Source organism: Camelina sativa, chromosome 12, assembly GCF_000633955.1.
Source record: "Camelina sativa cultivar DH55 chromosome 12, Cs, whole genome shotgun sequence".
In the NCBI taxonomy this organism is placed as follows: Eukaryota; Viridiplantae; Streptophyta; class Magnoliopsida; order Brassicales; family Brassicaceae; genus Camelina; species Camelina sativa.
In genome coordinates, this window is record NC_025696.1 from 26,030,898 (window position 1) to 26,036,277 (window position 5,380).

Below are 5,380 nucleotides of genomic sequence, written 5' to 3' on the forward strand. Positions count from 1 at the left end.
TATCATCACAATAATGTATGACCACCGTGGAGAAAACTTCGGCTCCGCCCTCATCCCTTATGGAGAGAACCTTGCGTCCAACCTCATCCACCATGGAGAGAACCTTGGCTCCTCCTTCCTCTCTTGGGGAGATAACCTTGCGTCCAACCTCCTCCACCTTCCTCCCTTAGGGAGATAACTTTGTATCCAACCTTCTCCACCATAGAGAGAACATCGACTCTGCCCTCCTTCTGTGTGGAGAGAACATGTTCACGTATTTTTTCTATCTCAAAATGGTTTACTCCGAGCCTCCGATAACCAATGAAAGTAAAAACTTTTTTCTAACATTACAAAATCTTTTGATAGTAACTAATGTTAAATTTCTTAATGTATTCGTGTAAGTGTCTTTGACACACTATGATGTAGCCTCTGTCTCTGTAACGCCTCAACGACCACCTTCCTTAGTGAGCCCATGTCCACTCTCAGTCCATGGGCATGCCTTCCTAAGTGGGCCCATCATCTATTTCTGGTATGGGCAGTTTGTTACGTCTGGGAGGCTTTAAAAACTTGTTTACCGACCGTAGAGATCAACAAATTATATTTTCTTGTGTTTTGTCCTCACTCGCACAGTTTCGACATTCACTTCCAGGAAATTCACCCATCATGAAGTTCTCTCAGGACCCTTGACCGAAAAATAAATGCATTTTGGTGACATATGTGACCAAATCAATTATTTTAAACCTTTCCGCACACCAGGGTGTCACAGTGTTTGAGCTCCTATGGATCTATCAACAACGATTTATATTTTTCCAATCTATTTATCTATGTTTGTTGTAAACTTGTGTTTGATTAGTCTATTTTATCCATCCATTAGGTTGATGAGCTTCTACTTGTTATCTTCCTTTGGGATTGAATGAATAATGGTAACAATTATGTTTGCAAAAGGAAGAAGGGTTTATGACAAACCAATCAAGGTTGATAAATTAGAAGAAAATTAATTTGACATATGAATCCCAAATAATGCAAAGATGAAAATATTAATTAGATAAAACAATCTAAATATACTACAATAAATTTTAAAATACAGTATTAAGAAAAGAAGACGCATATATTAATCTTTTTTTTTGGGGTCAACATATTAATCTTACATATTCCCAACTGAAAAAAGAGAAAGTAAGAGAAAATTTTGGTTTAAAAAAATAAGAAAAAATTACCTTCCCATTAGAAAAAATTCTCAATTAAACAAAGTTGAAAGTAGTGTTTTTGAATAAATTATTGAAATATGAGACGATCTATATTTATACAAAAGTGAGTATTTACAAAATTTAAAATTAATCATTAACTGTAGATTTTCCTTAATCTCTTTTTATATTTTTTGTAGAGTTAATAACTTAAAATTAAAAATTAGTAAATAATATTATAATTTCAAATTTTATGAAATATATATATATATATATTATATTATATATATATATATATATATATTTATAATATGTCGTTTCTCTCTCGAGGCGACTCTTTTGGCGATCATACCCGCTGGGTTTTTTTCCGGCGTTGCCGGTACTTTTCTCCGATTAGGAGTCATGTTTCCATCGACAAAATCATTAATCCCTGTTTGCAAAACTTTGTTGGCGGTTAATCTCTGTCAGTTAACCTTGACAGTTTCTCTTTCACTGTTTCTGCGGGAGATAATCGTTTTCTAAAACCGCCATTGATGATCATATATAAATCCCTTGTTTCCACTCCCTCTCGTCAAGCCCAACCGATTACCGACCATCACTTTGTCACCCACAAAGACACCATGAGTGATTACTTGCGAAAATCTGTTCAAGACCTTCATTTGGGGATTGATGATGCCCCGATTACTCTGCAACCGGAATTTGTCTCTAGAGCCGCTGCTATCAACCGCTATTCTCTTGTGGTCACTCCTGTCAACCCCCGTAAACAAAATTTACGGGCCCTCATCTGCCAGATGCCTCGAGTATGGGGTTTCGCAGAGGAATGTGTAGGCCATATTATTGATGGGGGACAAGTCCAATTCCGTTTTCAATCTGAGGAAACGATGAATCTAGTCCTTCGACGTGGTCCGTGGTCTTTCAATGACTGGATGGTTACAACTCATCGCTGGTACCCGAACTTGGCTGAGAATGAGATGAAGATCATACCCTTTTGGATCCAAATTCAAGGTATCCCAATACTTTACTTAACGAATGTCATGGCTAGAAGGGTTGGAAACAGTCTAGGGTATGTGACAGAAGTAGACTATGATGAGAATGTCAACCAAGTAGGTTCTGTAAGGGTTAAGATAGATTGGAACATAGACAATCCCCTGCGTTTCAGAAAAATGTTCAGTTCATGCCAGGAGAGAATACCATTGTTACTTTTCGTTTTGAACGTCTCCGTAACTTTTGCAACAAGTGTGATTGTTTGAAACACGATATCAAGGAATGCCCTCTTACTTTTGACAATGAAGATCCATATATGTCTGGAGATGATAGCGATGGTGATGAACATCCGGATGGAGATAACTATATGGCTGATGCAAACAATGCCCCTACCATGTCTCCTGTAGTGACTATCCCTGGTATACAAATGGCACCTCCTCAGGTTACTGGTTGTGTTCACGGTCCCATGACCACTCATTCATCGGATATCCCCAGTGTTTTTGAGGATACATAACAAACAGCGGAACGTCTAAGGTATCTCCATGCCAAGTACACGCCAAAGGACTTCTTTGAGGACAGTACAGACAATGCTATTCCTGATTTTGGCTTCAACAAACGCAAACGGGTGAGTTTTGTAACAGCTTTCAACAAAGCTAACGCTGCAGAAGAGAGGGCGGTCCTGAGCCAACTCCGGAAGCAGGGAAGGATTAACAGTTCGGTTGATTCATGCTCGGTCAATGTTGGATTCGACGGAGGCGCGGGGGGCCCGGTACCCCTAGAGGATCCTCCATGAATATGATTTCCTGGAATTGCCAAGGCCTTGCATCGCCATTAAAATCTGCTACTCTAAAAAGATTATGTATATTATCTAAGTGTGATGTTTTATTTCTTATTGAAACTTTAAATAAGTGTGATATGGTATGTAAACTAAAGGATGATTTAGGATTCTCTAACATTATAACTCAGCCTCCTCTAGGCAGGGGTGGTGGCTTAGCTCTTATGTGGAATAACAATGTGACTCTATCCTTAATTTCAAAGGATGAGAGGCTCATTGATGTATCAGCAACCTATAATAATATTAACTTCTACTTGTCTTGTGTGTATGGTCATCCAATTCAGAGTGAAAGGCATCACTTATGGGACTATCTCAAATATATTTCCCCTCATCGATCTGAGCCTTGGATTCTTATTGGAGATTTTAATGAAATTATCTCCAACCAAGAAAAAATGGGTGGTCCTATCAGAGATGAGTGGACATTCAGAAACTTTAGAAATATGATCTCAACATGCGATTTGGATGACCTTAACTCAAGAGGAGATAAATTTACATGGGTGGGTGAACGGTATACTCATACTACAAATGTTGTTTGGATCGATGTTTGATCAACAGTAATGGCTCGGCTACTTTCCCAAATGCATTACTCGAGTTCATGGATTTCTCAGGCTCTGATCATCGTCCTCTCTACCTGCAACTAAATATGATGAAAGAAAAACGAAAAAGGTCTTCTTCTTTGATAAAAGATTATGTGAGCTGCCTACATTTACAGAAACAGTTCGTGAAGGGTGGCAAAAAGATTCTGACATTTCAACAACAACTATCATGTCTAGAATCTCAAACTGTCGAAAAAGCATGGCAAAACTGAAACATACATCACAATTAAATGCGGATACACGAATACGAGCACTACATTCTCAATTGAATATGGCCATGGAAAGTACTCTGCAGGCTGAAAGACAACGAGTACCACACATTCAAGCTGCTCTTACCAAAGCATACAATGATGAGGAAAAGCACTGGAAGCAAAAGAGTAGAAATCAAACCATTGAAGAGGGTGATCAAAATACAAGCTACTTTCATGCATGTGCAAAGACTAGATCCTCAAAGAACAGATTAAATTCAATTTATAACGATCAAGGAGTTCTTATACATGGGGATCGAAAGATTGGTGAACACGCGCAAGGCTTTTTCACAAAGTTGTTTTCTACAAACGGTCATTCTGTATCACCAAACGACTTTGCGGATTTTGGAAAGAAAGTTACAGATGAGATCAACAACTCTCTCACAAGAGATTTTTCTGACAAAGAAATCTATGATGCAGTAAGTTTAATTGGGGATGATCGTGCTCCGGGACCAGACGGCCTAACTGCAAGATTTTATAAACGTTGCTGGTCAGTAGTGGGAAAGGATGTGATTCGGGAAGTACAATATTTTTTCAGAACCTCTACCATGACACAAGGTATAAACCATACAAATATATGTCTGATTCCAAAGGTGGACAACCCTACAACGCTTTCAGATTACCGTCCAATTGCACTCTGCAATGTCTTATACAAGATTATTTCAAAATGTCTTGTTAAGCGCCTCAAACCTCATCTTGATAGTATTGTTTCTGAATCACAAGCTGCATTCATTCCGGGTAGAATCATTCAGGATAATGTTATGATTGCACATGAAGTAATGCATTCTTTGAAATCTCGAAAGCGTGTCTCACAAACATACATGGCTGTTAAAACTGATGTAAGCAAAGCCTATGACAGAGTTGAATGGAACTTTCTGGAAACAACCCTCAAACTCTTTGGCTTATGTGACTGATGGATCAGTTGGATCATTGCTGCTGTTTGCTCAACCACATATTCGGTTTTAATAAATGGTTCCCCTCATGGACTTGTTCGACCAGAAAGGGAGATCCGTCAAGGAGATCCCCTGCCTCCATACCTCTTTATTTTATGTTCCGATATGCTAAGCCACCTCATTACCTCATATGCTAAAGATGGAGACATTAAGAGAGTAAAGATTGGTAATGGAGTACCATGCATCACTCATTTACAATTTGCTGATGACTCACTCTTTTTCTGCCAAGCCAATAAGAAGAATTTTCAAGCATTGCGGGATGTTTTTGATGTTTATGAACACTATTCAGGACAAAAGATCAACAAAGATAAATCTATGATTAATTTTGGATCGAGAGTCTTTGCCACAACACATAATAGACTTAAGACAATCCTAAACATCCCACACCATGGAGGAGGTGGCAAATATCTTGGTCTACCTGAACAGTTTGGTAGGAAGAAGAACGAAATGTTTGAGAATATTATTGACAGAGTGAGAAAAAGAACTTCACACTAGACCACAAAGAAACTCTCACCTGCAGGTAAAGAGGTAATGCTTAAATAAGTTGCAGTCTCCATACCAGTATATGCTATGTCCTGTTTCAAGCTACCAAAGGGAGTCACAA